The following is a 26,902-nucleotide window of genomic DNA, read 5'->3' as shown; positions in this document are numbered from 1 at the left end:
ATTTCTTCCTTTAATTCTGTTAGTATTTGTTTCGCATATATTGGTGCTCCTGTATTGGGTGCATATATGTTTATAATGGTTATATCCTCTTGTTGGGCTGAGCCCTTTATCATTATGTAATGTCTTTATCTATTGTTACTTTCTTTATTTTGAAGTCTATTTTGTCTGATACTAGTATTGCAACACCTGCTTTTTTCTGTCTGTTGTTTGCATGAAATATCTTTCTCCAACCGTTGACTTTTAATCTGTGCATGTCTTTGAGTTTGAGGTGAGTCTCTTGTAAGCAGTATAAAGATGGGTATTGCTTTTTTATCCATTCTATTACAATAACTCTGTGTCTTTTGATTGGTGCATTCAGTCCATTTACATTTAGGGTGATTATTGAAAGGTATGTACTTATTGCCATTGAAGGCATTAGATTTGTGGTTACCAAAGGTTCAAGGTTGGGTTGTTTACTACCTTATTCTCTGACCTCACTTGCTTATTGAGCTATTATAAACACAGTCTGATGATTATTTCTTTCCTTTCTTTTTTTTCCTTCTCCATTCTTCATGTATTGGTTGTTTTGTTCTGTGCTCTTTTTAGGAGTGCTCCCATGTAGAGTAGTCCCTCTAAGATACCCTTTAGAGGTGGTTTGTGGGTGGCAGATTTTCTCATCTTTTGCTTGTGTGGGAATTGTTTAATCCCTCCTTCATATTTACATGATAATCGTGCTGGATACAGTATTCTTGGTTCAAGGCCCTTCTGTTTCATTGCATTAAATATATCATGCCTTTCTCTTCTGGCCTATGTGGTTTCTGTTGAGAAGTCTGATGATAGCCTGATGGGTTTTCCTTTGTAGGTGACTTTTTTACTCTCTCTGGCTGCCTTTAATACTCTGTCCTTGTCCTTGATCTTTGCCATTTTAATTATTGTGTGTCTTGGTGTTTACCTCTTTTTATCCCGTCTCTCGGGAGTTCTGTGTGCCTCCATAGTCGAGCAACTATTTCCTCCCCCAGTTTGGGGATGTTCTCAGCAATTATTTCTTCAAAGACATTTTCTATCCCTTTTTCTCTCTCTTCCTCTGGTACCTCTATAATGCGGATATTGTTCCTTTTGGATTGGTCACACAGTTCTCTTAATATTGTTTCATTCCTGGAGTTCCTTTTATCTCTCTCTGCATCAGCTTCTATGTGTTCCTCTTCTCTGGTTTCTGTTCCATCAATGGTCTCTTGCATGTTATCCATTCTGCTTATAAGTCCTTCCATAGTTTTTTTCACTGCTGTAATCTCCCTCCGGACATCTGTGATCTCCCTCCGGACGTCTGTAATCTTCCTCCGGACTTCATCCTTTAGCTCTTGCATATTTCTCTTCAGCTCTGTCAGCATGTTTATGATTTTTATTTTGAATTCTCTTTCAGGGAGAATTGTTAGGTGTGCCTCTGCAGATCCTTTCTCAGGTGTAACTATCTTGGTCTGGACCAGATTTTTTTGCCTTTTCATGGTGATTGCAGTGGCTGTAGGCAGGTTGTGGGTGTGTCGGCTAGGAGAAGAAAATCCTTTCCTGCTTGCTGGATGCCTTGCCCTTCTCCGCTGCCTGTGACGGCTACCTGCACTCCTGGAACAGCCACCGGGTTAATCTCCTAAGCTGCTGTGGGCGGGGTGTCTGTCAGAGCAGCGCGGAGCCTTGCAGGGAGTGGCAGGTACGCCAGGTGCGCTCCTCTGTGCTAGCAGTGAGCCTGCCAGGTAGCTGTGTAGCAGCAGTGGCCTTTGGGTCTTGTCCAGGCTGGTGTGCGTTGGGCTGGGATTCTGGTCGGCTCCTGGGAGTGCGCCTGCTCCCTCTGGCTCCGCTGCTGGTGCGCGCGGGGCTTTTCCGCACAGGCTTCTACCAGGCTCTGGCTTCACTGCCGCCGGTGTGCGCGAGCCGCACCCAGGCTGTTCGTTTGTGCCGATGCGGGCTAGCCCTGCGGCACATGGATCTGCTCTTGGTTCCTTCTAGTGCTTCCGCCCCCCGTGCACACTCCCACTCTCCTCCTACTGGGCCCATGTGTTGGGGTCCACGCCAGTTGGAAGACTAGGCGGGCTGCCTAGTCTTGTGAGGGGCTTCAGAGCTGCAGTGCCTCTGTTTAGGGCGCCTACATTTCCCCGGTACTCCCAGCTGCTGGGACAACTCCCTCCAGCTATGTGGTCCCTGTCTCCTTAAGACTTGCAGAAAGCACTTGCTTTTCTTTTGTCTTAGGGGCGCCGGTTGTGGGGACCTGCCACCAGGTTTTGCTTTTCCGTTTCTCTTAATACCCAGCACCCCGTGCACCTTGTGTCTGCGTTCCGGGTGTGGATTTGTAGAGCTGGTTGTTTAGCAGTCCTGGGCTTTCACTCCCTCCCATTTCTGACTCCTTTCTTCCCGCTGGGTTTTGGGATGGGGAGCGTTCGGGTCCCGCCTGGCCATGGCTTGTATCTGACCCCCTTCGTGTGATGCTGAGTTCTCACAGATGTAGGTGTATCCTGGTTGTTGTACTGGTGTCTCTTTTAGGAATAGTTGTATTTATTGTATTTTCATAAATATGTATGTTTTGGGGAGGAGATTTCCTCTGAACTACTCACGTCGCCATCTTCCTGTGATCCCTCATAATATTTTAAAAGTAAAGTCAGAAGCCAAGTGGCATTTGTTGTGTATTTTTTATGGTACATTTGTGAATGCTTTTGCCATTTTTTAGGTTTATTAACACAAAAGTAAGTTTTGGGTTCAAGACCAATATTATTTTGGCAATAATTAATTATATATACCAAAAGATTTTTAGGTACATTTTTTGGATGTCATGTTGCCCAGTATGCCAGTCATTTAGTGCCCTTCCCAGTAAGTGCTTTAGTTTTTATTTCATTTTCCCTCTTACAGATGTAGTTGAAAGATAGTAGCAGGTGAATATTAAAGATTATTAGCTTGAGTTTTTTTATACCTTTGAAGAAAAGCACAAATGCATATTTTCTAATAAGATATACAGAAATGTTTTCAATTTCCTATAACCTTAGACATTTTTCCCTCGAAGAATTTGCCATACCTAAAAATGGAGAATTTTGCTGCAGTATTAATTTTTCTTTTTGTCTTAGCAGAAAATTAAAGTGAAAATGCTCTCGGCAGTCTTTTGCTGTCTTGACTTCAACACAGTAGAGTATGTTAAGTGAAAGTGTGACTGAGTTTTTAATATTGTGAAATTTCATGACTACCAGCACTTCTTGTACAGCCAAGGTAATTAAGATAGTCAAATATTCAGTCATTAGTAGGTGTAGCCTGGTTCTGAAAGAAATCTCTAATCCTGGCTTCATCCCCAAGTGCCCCTTTCCTTCACTCTAAAACATTTTTATTACTTGTTTGTCATTCTGGTTTTTAATTTGACCAGCAGATTTTTGCATAAAAGTACTTTGTGCAAAGTTGTCTCTCTGAAGAGAAAGTATGCCAGATGATACAGTGTGTTGAAGGAAACTTAGACTTCACATTGACCCCGAAGATGGGGTAGGGAGAGGATAGATGGATGGACAGGGGCAAGGCGGGAGGAAGAGAGATACGGTTTCATCCTTACCATTTTTTAGACAAGGAAGCTTGAGGTTAGGAACCTCAGTGAGGATAATAACTTAGTTGGGGTATCTAGCTGTCAAGTGGCAGGACATGGCTGAGATATAAGTTCATACTCCTAATGCTTTGCTAATTTCCTGTACTTTTCTTATTTTATTGAGGCCCATTCTCATAACAATAATGAATTAATTTTTTTAACCACTTCTTTTATGTGGTGGTATAATTTTAAACTACCAGTCAGAAATGTACATTCAGTGCACCATTCTAGAAGTTCTTACCTTTGAGAGAGTTGGGAAAATAGGCACATCTATTAAGTACGCTGATAAGATATCATTTGTGTAACTTACCTAAACTGTTTTACTCTTTTCTTACTGAAAAGTAGGGGTAATTTAATCCCAACAGAAGTGGCATGGAAATGTGATAGGTAGCACAGGTAGCATTCATAGCATCTTCAGGTCTTTCAAAAGAAATAACACGGATCATAGTGGAGTTCCTATGAGCAGATAGTTGTAAGTATCCTTCCCACATGGGTCATTTATTAAATGAGCAAACTGCATGTTACGTCTTTATTTGGTTTCTTAGTGAGACCTGATGTGACATAAATGCCTGCTCTTTTATTTTCTTTCCTTCTTCTTAAACTCTTACCCCCTTCTTCCAAGTCCAATTCCCCACAGCCGTGCTTTTGGTTCTGATAATGCTTCTTAATTCTAAACAGCCAAATTCCATGAACTCCTAGAAAAGAGAACAAGAAAATACCAGCCTCTCCAGGCTGCCTTGCCCTCCAGGCTGCCTTGGATTTGGTGCCACATTTACTAGATGGTCTGGTCTGTGACTGTGTGTCCTCTTTTGCCTGGGCCCACGTTATAGAGTGTCCTAAATGCTATCTTGATACATTTCCTCAACTAGCAGTCTTGGTTTTTAAGCCTCCATTTACAGGTTGATTCACAGTTGGGGAGAGCCATGTCCAGAAGCTTTTTCCAGTAGTCTGAATTTTCTTGTCTTTCATCTCTTTGCTTCTATTTATGTACTTTGTACCTCTTGAGCTTGCACCTTCTGCACAGTTGACTATATTGTATCATCTTTGGGGCTACAAATGAAAGTTGGAAGATTTTGAAATAAAGTTCCCAGAATAAGGTTGTCGCCCACATTGCACATATGTCACATTTTGAGTTTACTAGTTAAGCCTCTAAATATGTGCTTTATATACAGTATTTGCAGTGTGATGACTTAGGTTTCCATGAGAACCTAAAAATTTTAGACTTAAATGGTTCAGTAAGACACATTTTTTTCTTTTATTGTTTCAGAAGAGGGCTAATTGTTTCTTTTATCTAATACTTTTTTTAAAAATTGAATAGGCAATGGCCTTTCTCATATATTGCCTCTTGCAAACAGAACAGTAGTTTCTTTGTTTGCCTACTATCAGTCTCATTAATTCCAATCTTCCATGCTGTAGTTTTTTTCCCCTCTGTTCCTGTTCCTATTACTTTTTTTGCCACAGGATAGAATTAGGAGTAGGAAACTGGAAGCTTTACCTTTTTAAAATGCACTTGGTAAGAGAGAAACTATATAATAGGATATCCCTAAGCATACCTAAAGAATTCTACTCCCATATAAGCCCCCTGAGCTACAGTGGTAATATTTGCTTGAAAACCTTTTTGTAAGAAACATTGTAATGTTAGTCTGTCATCTAAAAAGAGTTCAGGTTCAGTTTGAATTGGAATACATTATTTTGACTTGTTTATTCTTGACTGGGTTTAGTCATGAAGATTCCCTTCTTTTTTGGACCAAGAATTACAAGAGATGACAGGAGGTTAGAAATGGAACAAAATGTATATTGTTTAGTCTTGGGTTCTTAAACCTATTTTGGATCATGATCCCCTTTAAAGGTGTGCTATAAAACTATGGATCTGTTTCCTTATAAATAAACACATAAATACATTTTACATATATATGCTAAATTTTGCATATAGTGTAAGAGAGTTGATGGTATCTATAAAATACCCATGAATTCTGTAGGTCTGTGTACCTTAAATATGGGCTTCTGATGTGGTTGGTTCATACCATACTTCACTTGAGGAAATGGTAAACAAGAAATGAAGACCACCCTATAGGTGTTCACAGCCATTTGGTTTTGAGATTATGCTTTAAGTAATCACCTTTGTTCCATACAGCTGTGATCTTTTGCATCATGTTCTTTATTTTTACTTAGTTGCCTTCATATAAGTTATCTTAGTGAAGTACATAATATGTAACTAAAAGCTGTTTCAAAAAGGTAGTATATTAATCCACAATATGCCATTCTTTAGGAAATCAGATTTGCTGTAATAGGGCTGCTCAGAAAAATTAAATATATAAGCCATTATATACAGTTAGGAGGTTTTAAATAAAACGTTCAACACTTGTGTCTGTGTTTTTTGGAACATGAAAATGTCTCTACTGCTGGCACCCTGCTGTGTTTTATTTTTCATTATGTAGAACAGAATGGACAAGGCTCTACCTTGCCCTGGGAGGTAAAGGTAATGGGATTAAGAGGTCAAGTTTGCTATCATTTAGCATCCTTTGCTCATTATTACCACATTACCTACAAGGAGCAAAAAGAAAATTTCAAAATTCTAAATGGTTAATTTACTGATAGAATATATTAAAGTAAGTAATTACGATGGACCAATTATATCTTAAGAATTTGAAGGGGTTTCTTTTTTTGAGTTTGAGGGAAAGGGTGTTGCTGGGGGACTACCTACTATAGTTGTGTATTTATGCCCCATAAATTTGGGATTGTGCACACACACACACACACCAGACAGTAAATTCAGTGATGGGAAGGAGCTGGGCAATGCTCTTTTTTCTGACGTTCTCCTTAATGACTAGATGACTTGGCAGTGTTTTTAATTTTAATTTTTTATTATCAAATGTACATCACAGTGGTTCAACAGTCCAACCCCCCCACCCCGATGCTGAGTTATGGTCTGAATTCATTTTTAGCTTTCTTTAGTATATTTTCTCCAGAATTTTGCTTCTATAAGCAGTGTGGTATTAATCTTATACTACTATAAAATATTTTAGGTTGGAATTACTTTAAATTTATAAATTACAGACTCAAAAGAATTTCAGAAATGGAGGGACCTTAGAAATCAGCCAGTCCAAATCCTGTATCCTCACATTTAAGATAATGGCAGGTGTTCTTAGAGTGTTAGTGGGTGGGACCTATGCAGAAAGATCTGGGTCTGTGCTTCTTCAGTCTCTCTTTCTCTTAATTTGTAGTTTTTGTAATTTGTACCCCACACTGTAGCATTAGTCATATACTATTGGCTTTTATTATCTCATTTGTTAGTCTTACCCAAAAACTAGATTATAAATATTGGAGGTCAGTGATAGTATGACTTACATATGTGCTACAGCTCCTACAATGCTAAATAAATGTAAAGACAGTGCACAAGAAATACTGGATCAGTTTGTTAAGAGCTAAAGTACAGAATTAATTGATCCAATCAACTGCTGTTTCTTATCTCTGGAGAGGTCACTGGCTAGAAATTAAGCTTTTCATATACTTCACATTGAGATGAATCTGAATGAAGTGTTCTAGGCAAAGTAATATTTGCCTAGACCGGTAGCCTGTGCTGTGTTTGCACTGGTTCACATATGATTATAAGCCAGTATCCTGGGAATGTATTTTTTAAATTGTACCAAAATTTATTTTTACTTGTACCAACCAAAAGAAAAAAAGACCCTAAAACTGTCTGAAAGTAGGAATTAGGCCTTCATTCAGAAAACTGCAAAGGGCCAGTGAAGGTTAGGATCATTCATACAAATGGGGAATAACCTTTTTTTGTGTTAAATTCCAGAATGTTAAGTGATAAATTAAACCTCACGGCTACTGCTGATCTGATAAGAATCTGACCTTGTAAAGTTTTCAGTGTCTTTTCTCTTTCCCCATGGCTGAGGGATTCTTGGTGTTACGTGACTGAAATTATTGAAGTTTCTTAACTGAAATAGATCTCTCAAACCTTTGTTCAAGTACCAGCCTGTGTATTTCTGGTTTTTGTCTGGAGCATGTGAACAGAATGCATGTGTGTGAGATAATTGAGCTTTCACTAATGGCCCCCTTTCAGCAACCAAGTATGGGTAAAGCTGTTCAGGGCCCTGCTCCTCCCTCTCAGAACACGGAGCAGAATCTGTTGTGCTGAAGCTGCTGTTGCACTTCCCAGCTTTCTATATTTGTATAGCAGTAGCAGGAGCAGCCCACTAGCTAGGCCGTGTAGCTGCCCTGTGAACCCACACTGGCTCAGGCCTGCTCGGGCTTAGCCAGGGCTCCTAGTTTGTGTTCTTAGGTGCGTCTGTGTGTGTGTGTACAGTATTATGTGGAGGACTGAGGTTTTCATGTGAAAGGTGACCTGTTCATTTTTGGTTTGTTTTGTCAATTATAAATTGTAGAGAATGTTTCAGGATCTTGGGGATGGGGTGAGGAGGCAAGGTTTGCATATTTACTAAAATGTATTTGAGGGAGAGGATACCAAACTGGTACATATAGTGGAAGTGGTCTTTGGGTTCTTTTAGAAACTTACTCGCTATAGTAGTAGTGTTTTTTCACGTTGCTTTTTACTGATCACAAAGATTAGTTAGGAGTATAAATGAATTCCTTTCCTGATACACAAATTTCCTAGTACAAGATTTGAGTAGAAAAGCCCGAGGCACCTCTGCCTCAAGAAGTGATTTCATACACAGCTTTTTGGAGCTGTGCCTCTTAACTTGGACCTTTGCTGGGAAAGGAACTGTGGGAAATGCCCTTTTGCTTTGGGCTTTACAGTAGCCTGTGCTGTGTTTGCACTGGTTCAGAGTGCTTTGTAAAGTTTGGCCCTACAGAGGGCTTGTAAGGCTTTTTGGTGTCATGTCTATTTAAGGAAAAGTAGGGGACATGACCAGTAGACAAATTTCAGGCTATTTCCAAAGAGTATTGGGTTTGTTACTGTTTTTTTTTTTTTTTTTTTTGAGAGGGCATCTCTCATATTTATTGATCAAATGGTTGTTAACAACAATAAAATTCAGTATAGGGGGGTCAATGCTCAATGTACAATCATTAATCCATCTCAAGCCTAATTCTCGTCAGTCTCCAATCTTCTGAAGCATAACGAACAAGTTCTTACATGGTGAACGAATTCTTACAGAGTGAATAAATTCTTACATGGTGAACATTGTTACTGTTTTTTTAAAAGGATCCTTTCTTGGTTTGTTATGAGATACTCTGATTAGCAGAAAAGAATTCCTTACTCCTGATCATCTTCAGTCTAAATTCAAGTTTGTTTCTCTGTTTAACGCTTTCCTTTTACTCCCTTCCCACATCCCCCCATGAGTAACAGCATGCAGAGTTGGGAATAGAACTTGTCAGCTGAGTAGGATGAGACGGTTTTCTGCACACATTTGTAACTGACCAATGAGGAGAGACAAGGACTAAATGCTGGAGAACACCTTGACTGAGACAGCTTCTTGTGTCTGTGTGGTATTGTTACAGAGTTCTGTGTGACCATTTCTGATGTATTCTGGCTCTGAATCACTTATGAATCTGTTTAGCAACTTGTCCATTGTGGACTTGAGTGTTTTTTTAGGGTCTAGGACCTGGTGCTGAGTCCCTTATGGGTCCTGCAAACTTAATGATTTTCTCAAATGCTGTTGAATGTGGCATTAAGTAGGCTTTCCCTTCCCATTCTTGGCAACTTTTTTTTTTAGAATTCCCTTTATATTTAGTGGTTACTCTAGGGGTTACAATACACATCATTTATTTTTCTCTGATTTAAAAAAATTTTTTAATTTTACTCTCATTAATGTACAATTACATGAACAACATTATGGTTCCTAGAGTCCACCTATTATCAAGTCCCCACCACATACCCCATTACAGTTAATGTCCAACAGTATAGTAAGATGCTCTAGAATCACTACTTATCTTCTCTGTGTTACACTGCATTCCCTGTGTCCGCCCCCCCCCACATGATACATGCTAATCGTAATGCCCCTTTTCTCCCATATCACTCCCTTCCCACCCACCCTAGCCAATCCCTTTCCCTTTGGTAATTGATAGTTGTTAGTCCATTCTTGGGTTCTGTGAGTCTGCTGCTGTTCTGTTCCTTCAATTTTTTCATTGTTCTTATACTCCACAGATGAGTGAAATCATTTGATACTTGTCTTTCTCCACCTGGCTTATTTCACTGAGCATAATACCCTCTCGCACCATCCATGTTGTTGCAAATGGTAGGATTTGTTTTCTTCTTATGGCTGAATAATATTCCATTGTGTATGTATACCACACCTTTATCCATTCATCTACTGATGGACACTTAGGGTGCTTCCGTGTCTTGGCTATTGTATAAAGTGCTGCGATAAACATAGGGGTGCATATGTCTTCTTCAAACTGGGCTGCTGCATTTGTAGGGTAAATTCCCAGGAGTGGAATTCCTGGGTCAATTGGTATTTCTATTTTGAGTTTTTTGAGGAACCTCCATTCTGCTTTCCACAATGGTGGAACTAATTTACATTCCCACCAGCAGTGTAGGAGGGTTCCCCTTTCTCTGCATTCTTGCCAACATTTGTTCATTGTTTCTTGGATGTTGGCCATCCTAACTGATGTGAGGTGATACTTCATTGTGGTTTTAATTTGAATTTCTCTGATGATTAGCAATGTGGAGCATCTTTTTTTTTTTTTTTTTGAGAGGCCATCTCATATTTATTGATCAAATGGTCATTAACAACAATAAAATTCTGTATAGGGGACTCAATGCACAATCATTAATCAACCCCAAGCCTAATTCTCAACAGTCTCCAATCTTCTGAAGCATAACGAACAAGTTCTTACATGGTGAACAAGTTCTTACATAGTGAATAAGTTCTTACATGGTGAACAGTGCAAGGGCAGTCATATCACAGAAACTTTTGGTTTTGATCACACATCATGAACTATAAACAATCAAGTCAGATATGATTATTCGTTTGATTTTTATACTTGATTTATGTGTGAATCCCACATTTCTCCCTTATTATTATTATTATTTATAAAATGCTGAAGTGGTAGGTAGATGCAAGATAAAAGTAGAAAACATAATTTAGTGCTGTAAGAGGGCAAATGTACATGATCAAGTCTGTGCCTATAGACTAAGTATTAATCCAAGCTAGACAAGGGCAACAAAATATCCACGGATGCAGAAGACTTCTCTCAAAACGGGGGGGGGGGTGAGATTCTAAGCCTCACCTCTGTTGATCCCCAGTTTCTCACCTGATGGCCCCCCCCCTGTGACTGTGCTTGTCTTAGGTTGTTCGTCCCTTGAGGAATCTTACCTGTCTCTGGCTAACCAGTCATCTTCCGGGATCATACAGGGAAATGTAAAGTTGGTAAGTGAGAGAGAAGCAATATTGTTTGAAAAAGTTAGCTTTTTACTTCTTTGCAGATTTATGCCCTGTGGCGTCTATGCCCAGCATTTGTCTTGAGGTATCTTTACCACTTGGAAGAATTATGATACTCGGTAATTTTCGATAGGAGGCACAAATTCTACTAAAGGGTTGTAATTAGGAAGGAAGAAGAAAAGCTATAGAAGTAGCAGACGGAAGAAAACATGGGAAGATTCAGTATTTCTTTGACATATCTTCTTGTAGAGTAACATAAACATGTATAGGTTTTAACAAACTACTAATTAAATTGCATACACACATTAACATAATAGGAATACAGCTACATAAGAAAAGCAGACCTACAATTACCAGCCATATCCAGTGAAACCAAGAAAATCAGTTAGGTATCCCAGGCATTTGTGAAAACTTATCAATGATACGATGGATATTGTCTAACTGAATTTGAATAGTTTGAGAAAAATCAGATTAAAACAAATTAAAACAACACATTCCTGGGAACTGTTCACATCCCATATGTTCTTTTAACAGTAGATAGTCTATAGTTGCACAATTTTGGAGCACTGCAACTTGCACTTCTCCTAATTGTTGGTTGAGTTCTGACAGTATAGATCCAGTCAAATTTGTTATTTTACTGTATGCACAGGCCAGCTTAGATATCTCCTTCATTTCAATGACAAGTCCAGGAACTGGTGGGATGAATGCAGCTACAACTGCAACAGCACCAGGATCTTTGTTGAAGTTTTTTGATGATCATCATCTGGAATGACTCTTCCAGAGGATGTTGATGTTGGAAGTTCTTCTTCATATCGTATCTTAATTTGTTTTCTGGGTAGCCAAATTAGGCTTTGATCCTCTGTATAAACACAAACAAACCGTTTGTCCACACTTTGATATGACCTTTATACCATTGTGAAGAACCTATTGGAGATCACCACACAGGAACTGCTTTTTTTTTTTTTAGAGAAAGGAATATTATCAGAAAAATGTGCTTACATAGCTGATCAAAATTTAGGATCAAAATTAAGGATATGTAAAGCATGCATTAATCGTTGATTTGCAGTTAGTTTTATCCTATCAGGGAGTAATCCCCCTTTTCTTTCTCTTTTTTTTTTTGTAATCATTAATCTACAATTACATGAAGAATATTATGTTTACTAGTCTCTCCTCTATACCAAGTCCCCCCCGCGAACCCCATTACAGTCACTGTCCATCAGCATAGCAAAATGTTGTAGAATCACTACTTGTTTTCTCTGTGTTGCACAGCTCTCCCCTTTCTCCCACCCTCCACATTATGCATGCTAATCATAATAACCCCTTTCTTCTTTCCCCCCCCTATCCCTTCCTACCCACCCATCCTCCCAGTCCCTTTCCTTTTGGTACCTGTTAGTCCATTCTTGGGTTCTGTGATTCTGCTGCTGTTTTGTTCCTTCAGTTTTCCTTTGTTCTTATACTCCACATATGAGTGAAATCATTTGGTACTTGTCTTTCTCTGCCTGGCTTATTTCACTGAGCATAATACCCTCTAGCTCCATCCATGTTGTTACAAATGGTAGGATCTGTTTTTTTTCTTATGGCTGAGTAATATTCCACTGTTTATATGTACCACATCTTCTTGATCCATTCATCTACTGATGGACATTTAGGTTGCTTCCATATCTTGGCTATTGTAAATAGTGCAGCAATAAACATTGGGGTGCATCTGTCTTTTTGAAACTGGGCTGCTGTATTCTTAGGGTAAATTCCTAGAAGTGGAATTCCTGGGTCAAATGGTAAGTCTATTTGGAGCATTTTGAGGAACCTCCATATTGTTTTCCACAATGGTTGAACTAATTTCCATTCCCACCAGCAGTGTAGGAGGGTTCCCCTTTCTCTACAACCTCAGTAACATTTGTTTGTGATTGTCTTTTTGATGATTTGTCTTTTCCTTACTGGTGTGAGGTGATATCTCATTGTGGTTTTAATTTGCATTTCTCTGATGACAAGCGATGTGGGGCATCTTTTCCTGTGTCTGTTGGCCATCTGAATTTCTTCTTTAGAGAACTGTCTGTTCAGTTCCTCTGTCCATTTTTTAATTGGATTATTTGCTTTTTGTTTGTTGAGGTGCATGAACTCTTTAATTTGGATGTCAACCCTTTGTTGGATATGTCATTTATGAATATATTCTCCCATACTGTAGGATGCCTTTTTGTTCTATTGGTGGTATCCTTTGCTGTACAGAAGCTTTTGAGTTGATATAGTCCCACTTGTTCATTTTTGCTTTTCTTTCCCTTGCCTGGGGAGATATGTTCATGAAGAAGTCACTCATGTTTATGTCCAAGAGATTTTTGCCTATGTTTTTTTCTAAGAGTTTTATGGTTTCATGACTTACATTCAGGTCTTTGATCCATTTCGAGTTTACTTTTGCGTATGGGGTTAGACAGTGATCCAGTTTCATTCTCTTACATGTTGCTATCCAGTTTTGCCAACACCTGCTGTTGAAGAGGCTGTCATTTCCCCATTGTATATCCATGGCTCCTTTATTGTATATTCATTGGCCATGTATGTTTGGGCTTATATCTGGACTCTATTCTGTTCCACTGGTCTATGGGTCCGTTCTTGTGCCAGTACCAAATTGTCTTGATTAGTGTGGCTTTGTAGGAGAGCTTGAAGTTGTGGAGCAACATGCTCCCTGCTTTATTCTTCTCGGGATTGCTTTGGTTATTTGGGGTCTTTTGTGGTTCCGTATGAATTTTTGAACTATTTGTTCCAGTTTGTTGAAGAATGCTGTTGTTATTTTGATAAGGATTGCATTGAGTCTGTAGATTGCTTTAGGCAGGATGGCCAGGACTTGTTTTTTTTTATCCATTCTGTTACTCTGTGTCTTTCGATTGGTGCATTCACATTCAGTCCATTTACATTTATGGTGATTATTGATACATATCTGCTTATTGCCATTGCTGGCTTTGGATTCGTGGTTACCAAAGATTCAAGGCTATCTTCTTTACTATCTAACCATCTAACTTTAGCTCACTTATTATGCCATTATAAACACAGTCTGATGATTCTTTATTTCTGTCCCTTCTTTTTCTTCCTCCTCCACTCTGTATGTAAGGTGACCGATGCTGTACTCTTTTGTTTTTCCCTTGACTGATTTTGTGGATAACTGATTTTCTTTGCCTTTAGTTAGTATTTGGGTGGTCTGCTTTCTTTGCTGTGATTTTATTTTGTCTGGTGATGTCTATTTAGCCCTAGGAGTACTTCCATCTAGTGTAGTCTCTGTATAATACACTGTAGAGGTGTTTGTGGGAGGTAAATTCCCTCAATGTTTGCTTATCTGGGAATTGTTTAATCTCTCTTATACATGTATTTTTGATTGATAGAGCTCCCATTTTACAAAGAGCTTGTTTTTGTAAAAATGAAACCAAAGCACTGACAAATTTAATTTTTTGGAATAGGCTTTTTTCTTTTTAGGAGTAATTTGAAAGAGGTGACCGAGATCATATAAATGGGTATTTAAATGTGAGAAACACTTAGGAGCACAATTCAAGAATGATGAAAGCATGTTAATTGAAGTTGCTTTTTAAAAAATCACAGTATTAAAGATATATTTAGAATTTGCCTTTAGGGTACATATCCTTTGGGATGAATTACGTTTTGCTGAACATACTCCCTGATTGACTAAACCAAAGGTGTAATTTTTATACTTTTTTTTCATATAACCTAGCTCTGAAAGCATCTCCACTTAAAGAAGTTGTTTCTGGTTTTATAGGATTATGACATTAAGAACAGAAAGAGATTGAATAAAGTTCCCTAGTTTTCAACAACAGGATAGAACCTCCTGAGACAAGACCATATGGAAGCATCCTGCTTGAGTGCCCATCTGTTTGGGGTGAGGTTGTGGCAGATGGTAGAGGCAGGGTTCTTGGCAACTTGGTCAAGGATTTTGGGGACAGAAGTTAGATGCTCGTTGCTGGGGAAAGTCTCTTAAATGTTGTATGTATTTGGTATGTCTGCCTAAGAGGTGGGGTGAGGTCAGTGAAAAGATATTAATGTGTTAGTTTAAGATACGAGAAAAGGTGGAGGGGTGCTGATTTGAAATGATACCTGCAATTTGATTTTAACCTACTCCTGAGATTAGAGAAAGGGAGACAAGATACAGTGTGATAAACAAGATTCCAGATCCCTGGCTTCTGCTGTTCTCTAGAGCCTTCAATAAAACATTGTAGGACTGTAGGATTTTTCTATTTAAGCTTAAAGCTGTTTTGATATCTTTTTGTGATACTAGGCCAAAAAGCTGTATTTATAGAACTTGTTTTGACATACTATCTCACTCTGTCCCTTTCAATCCTTACTGGAATACAGCTAATGTTGCACTCTGCCTGACAGGAAAGGCTGATTGAAGAAAATGTGCACACAGATAGACACACAGGTGAGTGATTGAAAATAGCTCCAAACTTTGTAAATAGGCCAGCCATAAGGTTTGCAGTCCAAGCTGTGTGGACATCAGTTGAGTTGCTGGGATAATTTCAAATAGTGTAAGATAATTACTCAGCTTACATGTGGTATAGTGCTGTTTCACTAGAACAATGGCCTTTTCCACACAAAAGTTTCAGGCAGAGCTGGAAAATAAATACAAAAACAAGGTACTTGCATGATTTGGAATTTTTTCCTTTGTCCTTCAGGAGTTTTCTTTAAAAAAATTTTTGTGGAATAGGTAACATATCCATATGTGAAAAATTAAGCCAGTATTTCACCTCTGCTACCTTGTTAACAGTTCTTTCTTTATCCTTCCATATAGAGAGATATTCTGTTCATACACAAGCCATGTGTAATTCCTTCCTTACATAAACATATCTTCTTGATCAGTCCTTACTAGTGCATTGGAGCTACCTTTTTCTCTTTAATAGCTAGAGTGTTTTGTTGTATTGCTGTACTACAATTTATTTAACCACCACCCAACTGATGGGCAAATTGTTTCCAGTTTTTGCTGTTGTAAACAATGTTCTTAGGGATACCCCTTTGCATACTTTTTGTATGTTAGATATGTTTATTTGAATGCTCTATTTCCAGAACTGTTAATTGCTGGATTCACAGGCTATGTGCAGTTTTCAGTGTTGATAAGAAATTTAAGATTTTTTAAATACATTTTTCAAGTGATACTATCCATCAAAGAATGTTAGTGGATAGAAAGGTCTTAATGCAATGATATCAAACTACCCCACCTCAGTTACTAGAATGAATGAACATATGATCTGAAATGGAAAATTTAAGAAACCTTCTTGAGATAAGCTTAATTATCAAACCTAGCAGCCATTATTGTTGGAGAAGAGGCAACTTGCATAGAATAGGCAGGCACAGCCCCTTCTTTTTTTTTTTATTTTTAGGGGATTTGGTGATGATAGTTCAGTCTGCAAGTATATTCTGTCTCTTTTACTCTCAAAATGTTAGTGTCATGCATTTAGGATAACTATGGTTAGGAAAACATTTGTGGTCCATGGCTCAAGCAGTCGGATGGATATCATGAGAGCATTTAGTCACCAGAATTAACCTGTATAGTCAAAATAGTTATCTCTAAAGTTTAGTAATCACCTCAAAATAAAAGCAAAGTAATATTTTAAGTTTCCCCCCCAAAGGAAACATTTTATAAACGGACTTATTTTACTAAGTACAGTGCTGGGGCTTCAGAAAGTACAAGTCTGACTGGTTGTAGAACCTGAGTCACTTAATCCATTCTGTTCACTTTAGTTTCCTCATCTGAAAAATGGAAGGGCAAATGCTGAACAATCTCTTTGAGCACCCAGAAATATAATTATGAAGTCGTTTCCGGAGGGTTATGTATTATAGAAACGACTCTTTAGAATCACCAAGAATATATGGCAACTTTAAAAGTAGCTTCTGACAGCGTTGTAGAAAAAAATTAGTCACATTCTGCCTACATGGTACTAACATATGGTGCAGCCCTGATGAGCCTCACAAGTGGGCTGAAATCAAAGTGCACTTGGAGGAGCAGTAGAGTGACTCATTAGATGAGACAGATTTGGCCTTATGTCAGGGCAGTGAAACTAAGGCAGAACTGGTGGTCTTAGAACATGACAGATTTGAGCAAGTGATGCATGTTTGTTATGGGAAGGTAGAATGATTGAGCCCTTGTTTTTGGGTTAGGTGGATTAGGTGCTTTGTCTGGTGTTTCAGTCCCTATAGCTAGTCCCCCTCTGTGTCTTTAGAGTCACCACTCCTTCCACACAGTGGGGAACCTTTGCTGCCTCTGACTTTCTGTGCTTGGTTCTCTGTCTTTGAAGTTAGAAGTCACTAGGCAAATATTTAACATTGATATGCCTGGAACATTGGATTCAAACTAGAAAGATTCAGTTAGCAGCTCTGCCCACAGAAAGCTGCACATTAGCTTAGTGTTACTTGGACATCCAGCAATTTGTTTCCCAGTACTGACAGTACTGCCAAGGGAACAGGAGGAGCTAAAGACAGAATGAGATTCCTACACTCTACCCCGCAGTAAAGAGCAGTATGGGGAGGAGAGAGGGACTACTTAATGGGAATTTGAGATACCTTAAGAGTATAGGTATTTTGGGAGGAAGTAGGAAAAGAATTTTTTTAAAATGTATTTTGCATTCTCTGTCTACTTCACTTGAGCACCTCCGAAATGGACTATCACTTGTTAGGTATGTATATAGTCATATGGAAAGATCATACAACTAAACAGAAGATGAGGTTGGCAGATCAGGGAAAGGAAGAAGAACAAAGAGCCAATCCACCCACACCTGTTCAGCTTTAGTGCACCACTTTTTTTGTAGCAGTTTCAGAGAATTTAATAATTATGTTGGCTTTGTGAAACAGGTGTTTCATTTATTGATTGTGGTTATAACATAGAGGGAAGGATGCTATTGGCAAAATCAGGCTTTGCCTGATTCTTAAATACTGGGTGCTCAGAATGTTTGTAATTAAGGGGGAAAAGTAGGTAATGTGATAGTACATACAGTATGATATTTAATTTGATAGTTTTGTGTGTTTGAGTGTGCATGTATCTTAATTCTTAATATACACATAGAGAAAAGCCGGGTAGGAAATAAATCAAAATGTGGTTTTATTGGAGGAGGGAGGCAAATATGGTTGTATGTAAAAATGAGTAAATAGGTAAACTTTTTAAACTGAGGAAGTAGAAAAAGTAAGGGGGAATATTTAATATGACTTAGCTAAAAAAAAAAAAAAGATGGGGGTGGGCTGTTCACAATGTTGTTTTACCTAAGTATCTAATTTAGAGGTGGGGGGGAGACATTTTTTACCAAAAATGCACACATTTATTTGTACATGTCTCAATTCACGAAAATGTTAATGGGAAATTGATAGATATATTAGGGAATTCATTTCAACAATTGGATGTCTGATACATGTGTTATCTTTACTCTAGGTGTCCTGGGCATATAAACAGAAAAGAGAAGGAGGGACTCATTACTTATTCACAAACTGGCAGCATTTGAAATAATTTCATTAACAAAAATTTAGAAGTAAGATTTGCCAAAAGTTTATCTCTCATACATGGTAGAACTGAACTAGTTTCAAGAAAATAAAATTAACCTTTTAGATGATTTAGTGATAGTCTGCATTAGTCTAGTCCTATCCTCTAGTTTTACTGGTAAGGAAACTGAGCCCCAGAAGAAAGAAATTGTTTCAGGGTCATGCAAAAGACATCAGATTTGGCCTTTGTAATTTACTCTCTGTTTTGTTACCTTGAAGCAGAGAGAGTCAAAATCTAAGAGTAGTAGAGAGCCCCTTTGAAAGCCGTGGATTCTTTTTCCAGGAAATCCCACATGTGCATCTTCACACAGTTTAGGAAAAAAAAAACAAAACATAGGTGTTATAGAACTATTCTTTCCTTGAAACTCATCTAGGGACTTTGAAGAGATCTCAGGGTCCTAGATTAAGAATCCCGATGAAAAAGGACAGCTTTAAAATTGTTGTCACATTGCAGAACAATGTTAATGTACTAAACTGTACTGTACACTTAAAAACTGGTTAAGATGGTAAATTTTATGTAAGCTTTTTTCCACAATTTTTTTTCTTTTAATTTTTTTATTTTGGTATCATTAATCTCCAATTACATGAACAACATTATGTTTACTAGGCTCCCCACTTCACCAAGTCCCCCCCACATACCCCTTCACAGTCACTGTCCATCAGCATACTAAGATGCTGTAAAATCACTACTTGTCTGCTCTGTGTTGCACAGCCCTCCCCGTGCCCCCACACACACTATACATGCTAATCGTGATGCCCCCTTTCTTTTTCCCCACCCTTGTCCCTTCCTTCCCACCCATATTCCCCAGTCCCTTTCCCTTTGGTAACTGTTACTCCATTCTTGAATTCTGTGATTCTGCTGCTGTTTTGTTCCTTCAGTTTTTTCTGTCCTTATACTCCACATGAGTGAAATCATATGGTACTTGTCTTTTTACGCCTAGGTTATTTCACTGAGCATAATACCCTCTAGCTCCATCCATGTTGTTGCAAATGGTAGGATTTGTTTTCTTCTTATGGCTGAATAGTATTCCATTGTGTATATGTACCACATCTTCTTTATCCATTCATCTGCTGATGGACACTTAGGTTGCTTCCATTTCTTGGCTATTGTAAATAGTGCTGTGATAAACATAGGGGTGCATCTGTCTTTTTCAAACTGGGCTGCTGCATTCTTAGGGTAAATTCCTAGAAGTGGAATTCCTGGGTCAAATGGTAAGTTAAGTCTATTTTGAGCATTTTGACGAGCCTCCATACTGCTTTCCACAATGGTTGAACTAATTTACATTCCCACCAGCAGTGTAGGAAGGTTCCCCTTTCTCCACAACCTCACCAACATTTGTTGTTGTTTGTCTTTTCAATGATGACGATCCTTACTGGTGTGAGGTGATATCTCATAGTGGTTTTCATTTGCATTTCTCTGATGACAAGCGATGTGGAGCATCTTTTCGTGTGTCTGTTGGCCATCTGAATTTCTTCTTTGGAGAGCTGTCTATTCTGCTCCTCTGCCCATTTTTTAATTGGATTATTTGATTTTTGTTTGTTGAGGTACATGAGCTCTTTATATATTTTGGATGTCAACCCTTTATCGGATCTGTCATTTATAAATATATTCTCCCATACTGTAGGATACCTTTTTGTTCTATTGATGGTGTCCTTTGCTGTACAGAAGCTTTTTAGCTTGATATAGTCCCACTTGTTCATTTTTGCGTTTGTTTCCCTTGCCCAGGGAGATATGTTCATGAAGAAGTCGCTCATGTTTATGTCCATGAGATTTTTGCCTGTTTTTTTCTAAGAGTTTGATGGTTTTCATGACTTACGTTCAGGTCTTTAGTCCATTTCGAATTTACTTTTGTGTATGGAGTTAGGCAGTGATTCAGTTTCATTCTCTTACATGTAGGTGTCCAGTTTTGCCAGCACCATCTGTTGAAGAGACTGTCATTTCCCCATTGTATGTCCATGGCTCCTTTATTGTAGATTAATTGACCATATATGTTTGGGTTAATGTCTGGAGTCTCTATTCTGTTCCACTGGTCTGTGGCTTTGTTCTTGTGCCAGTACCAAATTGTCTTGATTACTGTGGCTTTGTAGTAGAGCTTGAAGTTGGGGAGCGAATTCCCCCCCACCCCCCACTTTATTCTTCCCTCTCAGGATTGCGTTGGCTATTCGGGGTCTTTGGAGTTTCCATATGAATTTTTGAACTGTTTGTTCCAGTTCATTGAAGAATGCTGTTGGTAATTTGATAGGGATTGCATCGAATCTGTATTACATTGCGTTGGGCAGGATGGCTATTTTAACAATATTAATTCTTCCTAGCCAGGAGCATGGGATGAGTCTCCATTTGTTAGGGACCTCTTTAATTTCTCTTAAGAGTGACTTGTAGTTTTCAGGGTATAGGTCTTTCACTTCCTTGGTTAGGTTTATTCCTAGGTGATTTCTGTGTGTTCATTTTGTATCCTGCAACTTTGCTGAATTCCGATATTAGTTCTTGTAGATTTGGAGTGGAGTCTTTAGGGTTTTTTATGTACAATATCATGTCATCTGCAAATAGTGACAGTTTGACTTCTTTTTTACCAATCTGGATTCCTTGTATTTCTTTGTTTTGTCTAATTGCCATGGCTAGGACCTCCAGTACTATGTTCAATAGCAGTGGGGAGAGTGGGCATCCCTGTCTTGTTCCCCATCTCAGAGGAAAAGCTTTCAGCCTCTCACTGTTCAGTATGATGTTAGTTGTGGGTTTATCATATATGGCCTTTATTATGTTGAGGTACTTGCCCTCTTTGCCCATTTTGTTGAGAGTTTTTATCATGAATGGATGTTGAATTTTGTCGAATGTTTTTTCAGCATCTATGGAGATGATTATGTGGTTTTTGTCCTTCTTTTTGTTGATGTGGTGAATGATGTAGATGGATTATTGAATGTTGTACCATCCTTCCATCCCTGGGATGAATTCCACTTGGTCATGGTGTATGATCCTTTTGATGTATTTTTGAATTCGGCTTGCTAATATTTTGTTGAGTATTTTTGCATCTACATTCATGAGGGATATTGGTCTGTAGTTTTCTTTTTTGGTGGGGTCTTTGCCTGGTTTTGGTATTAGGGTGATGTTGCCTTCATAGAATGAGTTTGGGAGTATTCCCTCCTCTTCTATTTTTTGGAAAAGTTTACGGAGAATGGGTATTATGTCTTCTCTGTATGTCTGATAAAATTCCGAGGTAAATCCATCTGTCCTGGGGGTTTTGTTCGTTGGTAGTTTTTTGATTCCTGCTTCAATTTCATTGCTTGTAATTGGTCTGTTTAGATTTTCTGTTTCTTTCTGGGTCAGTCTTGGAAGGTTTTATTTTTCTAGGAAGTTGTGCATTTCTCCTAGGTTTTCCGGCTTGTTAGCATATTAGTTTTCATAGTATTGTCTAATAATTCTTTGTATTTCTGTTGGGTCCGTCGTGATTTTTCCTTTCTCGTTTCTGATTATGTTGATGTGTGTTGATTCTCTTTTTCTCTTAATAAGTCTGGCTAGAGGCTTGTCTATTTTGTTTATTTTTTCAAAGAACCAGCTCTTGGTTCCATTGATTTTTTTCTATTTTATTCTTAATTTTATTTATTTCTTCTTTGATCTTTATTATGTCTCTACATCTGCTGACCTTAGGTCTCATTTGTTCTTCTTTTTCTAATTTCAATACTTGTGACATTAGACCATTCATTTGGATTCGTTCTTCCTTATTTAAATATGCCTGGATTGCTATATACTTTCCTCTTAAGACTGCCTTTGCTGTATCCCACAGTAGTTGGGGCTTTGTGTTGTTGTTGGCATTTGTTTCCATATATTGCTGGATCTCCATTTTAATTTGGTCGTTGATCCATTGATTATTTAGGAGCATGTTGTTAAGCCTCCATGTGTTTGTGAGCCTTTTTACTTTCTTTGTACAATTTATTTCTAGTTTTATACCTTTGTGGTCTGAAAAGTTGGTTGGTAGGATTTCAATCTTTTTGAATTTACTGAGGCTCTTTTTGTGGCCTAGTATGTGGTCTATTCTGGAGAATGTTCCATGTGCACTTGAGGAGAATATGTGTCCTGTTGCTTTTGGATGTAGAGTTCTATAGATGTCTATTAGGTCCATCTGTTCTAGTGTGTTGTTCAGTGCCTCTGTGTCCTTACTTATTTTCTGTCTGGTGGATCTGTCCTTTGGGGTGAGTGGTGTGTTAAGTCTCCCAAAATGAATGCATTGCATTCTGTTTCCTCCTTTAATTCTGTTAGTTGTTTCACAGATATTGGTGCTCCTGAATTGGGTGCATATATGTTTATAATGGTTATATCCTCTTGTTGGACTGAGCCCTTTATCATTATGTAAAGTCTTTCTTTATCTCTTGTTACTTTCTTTATTTTGAAGTCTATTTTGTCTGATACTAGTATTGCAACACCTGCTTTTTTCTCTCTGTTGTTTGCATGAAATATCTTTTTCCATCGCTTGTCTTTTAATCTGTTCATGTCTTTGGGTTTGAGGTGAGTCTCTTGTAAGCAGCATATTGGTGGGTCTTGCTTTTTTATCCATTCTATTACTCTGTGTCTTTTGATTGGTACATTCAGTCTATTTACATTTAGGGTGATTATTGAAAGATATGTACTTATTGCCATTGCAGGCTTTGGATTCGTGGTTACCAAAGGTTCAAGTTAGCTTCTTTACTACCTTACTATCTAACTTAACTCGCTTATTGAGCTATTATAAACGCAGTCTGATGTTTATTTCTCTCCCTTATTCCTCCTCCTCGATTCTTCAAATGTTGTTTCTTTTGTTCTGTGCTCTTTTTCGAAGTGCTCCCATCTAGAGCAGTCCCTCTAAAATACCCTGTAGAGGTGGTTTGTGGGAGGCAAATTCCCTCAACTTTTGCTTGTGTGGGAATTGTTTAATCCCTCCTTCATATTTAAATGATAATCATGCTGGATGCAGTATCCTTGGTTCAAGGCCCTTCTGTTTCATTGCATTGAATATATGATGCCATTGTCTTCTGGCCTGTAAGGTTTCTGTTGAGAAGTCTGATGATAGCCTGATGTGTTTTCCTTTGTAGGTGACCTTTTTTTTCTCTCTGGCTGCCTTTAGTACTCTGTCCTTGACTTTGATCTTTGCCATTTTAATTATTATGTGTCTTAGTTTTGTCCTCCTTTTGGCTTGTTTGTTGGGAGTTCTGTGTACCTCTGTCGTCTGAGAAGCCATTTCCTCCCCCAGTTTGGGGAAGTTCTCCGCAATTATTTCTTCAAAGACACTTTCTGTCCCTTTTTCTCTCTCTCTTTTTATGGTACCCCTATAATGCGGATATTGTTCCTTTTGGATTGGTCACACAGTTCTCTTAATATTGTTTAATTCCTGGAGATCCTTTTATCTCTCTCTACATCAGTTTCTATGTGTTCCTGTTCTCTGGTTTCTATTCCATCAATGCCCTCTTGTATCTTATCCATCTGCTTATAAATCCTTCCAGAGATTGTTTCATTTCTGTAATCTCCCTCCGCACGCTTGTAATCTCCCTCTGGACTTCATCCCTTAGCTCTTCTATATTTCTCTGCATCTCCATCAGCATGTTTATGATTTTTATTTTGAATTCTCTTTCAGGAAGACTGGTTAGTTCTAGCTCCTTCTCAGGGGTTGTGATTTTGGTCTGTATCAAATTTTTCTGCCTTTTCATGGTGATAGAGATAGTTTGTGGAGCTTGCACAAGTGATGGCTGGGAGAACATCCCTTCTTATTGGTTTATGGCCTTCTTCTTCTGGGAGAACAGCGACTTCTAGTGGCTTGTGCTGGGCTGCACGCAGACGGAACTTCTGATTCTTACTGGCTGCTATGAAGTTTAGCTCCGCGTTTGCTGTGGGCATGGCCTGCCTCGGGCAGCTGCTCCGATACGGCGGAGCCGTGTTGGAGGTGAATCTGCCGGGAGGCTTTTTATCTCTGTGAAGGGCCTCCGTGCTCCATGCTGCTCAGGGGGTTAGAGTGCCCAGAGTTCCCCGTGATTCCCTGCTGCTGGGCTAGGTGTCCCTTGACGATTCCGTCCAGCGGTGGGGTCCCTGTCCCTTTAAGACTTTCAAAAAGCACTCCCTTGTCTTTGTCCTGGGGGCACCGGCTGCGGGGACCCGCTCACAGGTGTTACTGTCCTGTTTCCCTAGTTTCCAGCACCCCACGCAAGCCCTGTGTCTGCACTCTGGTGTGGATGGCTAGGGCTGGGTGATTAGCAGTCCTGGGCTCCCTCTCCCTCCCCGCTCCGACTCCTCTCGTCCTGCCGCGAGCTGGGGTAAGGGGCACTCGGGTCCCACCAGGCTGTGGCTTGTATCTTACCCCCTTCGCGAGGCGCTGGGTTCTCGCTGGTGTGGATGTGGTCTGGCTGTTTTCCTTTGTCTTTTGGTCTCTTTTTTAGGAATAATTGTATTAGTTGTGTTTTCAAAGATATATGTGGTTTTGGGAGGAGATTGCTGCTGCTCTACTCACGCCGCCATCTTGGCTCCCTCCTCTCCGCAATTTTTTTTAAGCTGGAGAAAAATGTTGCCAGTAAAGAAGGTAGTGAGCGTACTGGCTGATGGAAAAGAAGATGAGATTGAGATCTGTTTATAAACTACTAGGGTCAGGGAAAGGACATAGATGACACAGTCAGTAGAGTCAGAAACCCTTAACTTAAGCCTGAATCATGGAAATAGTAGCCACAGAACAAGTGTCTCAAGGGAGAAACGATTTTTCTACATCCCACTGAGAAAATGCTAAGTTTTATCCCTGCTGATCAAGACATGTCAGAACCAAGCCTGAAGTAGTACATTATCCACACTGCTCAACAAAGAACAGCTTACTGTAGTGGAAGGAGATGATCTGGACTGATGGGACTAGAAGGGAATTCATTGTGTGCTTCATTGTACCTGTTTAATCCACCCAGTTACCCCGCATTTTACAGATGAGAAAAACAATGGTTAGTTTATCTGCAGTCATTCAGGCTTGGATCCACCTATTTGTTGCTGAATGGTCTTACACGTTTTATTTCATTTAGGGCAGTAGCCTTTTGAGGTGTTTGTACCCCCTATTAGTTGTGATGTGTGTGCCCAGCATCCTGGATTAAACTGGTGGCAACTGCTTTTCCCCTGCTATAGATTCCCAAGGAAAATAGTACATTGATTGGCGACTCCACACAAACTTTACTGGATTTTAGCACCAGTCCCTGGTGGAGTTCTGCCCCATGATTTTCTGGGGTAGCCAGGAAAGCTTCCTATTTGATCCTTTTATCTTGTTACTTGGCTTTTCTAGATCATGGATGTAGAAGGACATGCAATTTTCCAATGCACTAAGCCCAATCTTATGACCTGGCCATATAATAAGAAAAAGAAAGAACTGAGGCTATTGCAAGTAGTCTAAAAGTTAACAAACATTTTTTAAAATTTGCCTAAGTTATTTCTGTTACTTGTCTCTTTCCACTTTCAGTTAGAAATTTGTACAGTGGCTGGTTCCTTTGAGGTATGTAGTTAAGTCCTCTTTTACAGGTGAGGGAAGTGACACTTAGGAGATGTTGATTAACTTTCTCAGAATCACACATCTGGTGAGTGAGAGCAGGATATGTTCGCTACCCTAATTCCTCTTGGCAGTTGAGATTTTGGACATTTACCTACTTATAAAACATTGCCTTAGAAAAATGGTCAGATTCAACTTCATGGCCCTCAGTATTTAAACAGTCTTTTCTGTAGTTTGTATGCATGATCTTCCTTACAGACAGTTTTTAACCTGAGTCAGCCTTTCACCCAAGGGTTGAACTGCCTGGCTTAATATTCCAATTTTTTCATAGCCTGGATTTGTGAGATTTTGAGAGTTATTTCATTTCTTTGTGTCTTTTCTATGTAAATGGAGATAGGATAGGCATGAGGATTAAATACAAAGCACCAACACCATATGGTATACAGTAAATGCCCCCAAAATGTTAGCTGTTAGAATTATTGCTGCTTTGTAAATGTCTGGACATTTCTCCATACTTTTGGGTGGTAAGGTTTACAAATTTTTTTTTTTTAGGTTTACAAATTTTCAATGCCATATTCCATCAATTTGAGGATGCAAGCGTTTAGTATTATTGATGGCATCTTATTAAAGTCCTTTATCTCTGCTAACCTATTAGATTCTAAAGATAGAAAAATCTGTTCAAAGAGGATCCATCTCAAAACTGGATGTAAAATTGGTGAATTATCTATTTTGAATTATATAGGTCTGTTTTCGTATTTCCTGGAGAGCTAGTTACCCTGAGGACTAGGAGAGGCAAACAGGTAGAACCTTCCTTGCCTTCCTCTGTCTTCAGCCTGAACAGCTTCACTTTTATGAATAAGGGAAAAAACACTTCTGCTTTTAAAAACATTTGAAAACCTTTCATCTGTATAGTTCAGTTCTTCATTAGCTCCCTGATTTATATAAAAAATGTTTTTCAAGGTATTGAGGGTACTTAAAGAGAA

General features: G+C 38.9%; 1 protein-coding gene across 12 annotated transcripts in view; it reads left to right on the top strand.

Annotated features, from left to right (window-relative positions):
* CELF1 (CUGBP Elav-like family member 1) overlaps positions 1-26,902 on the top strand; it is a 135,538-nt gene that overhangs the window by 18,346 nt on the left and 90,290 nt on the right. The window contains exon 2 of one of the 12 annotated variants that reach the window (XM_073216558.1): positions 10,844-10,923. The exons of the other annotated variants lie outside the window; for them this stretch is intronic. The gene's annotated coding sequence lies outside the window, so the exon portion shown is untranslated. The remainder of the gene's footprint in view (positions 1-10,843; positions 10,924-26,902) is intronic. 12 annotated transcript variants of the gene reach the window in all.

Source organism: Manis javanica, chromosome 11 (genome assembly GCF_040802235.1).
Source record: "Manis javanica isolate MJ-LG chromosome 11, MJ_LKY, whole genome shotgun sequence".
Taxonomy (NCBI): domain Eukaryota; kingdom Metazoa; phylum Chordata; class Mammalia; order Pholidota; family Manidae; genus Manis; species Manis javanica.
The sequence above is the reverse complement of the archived record's forward strand: the minus strand, read 5'-3'. Positions and strand labels throughout refer to the sequence as shown.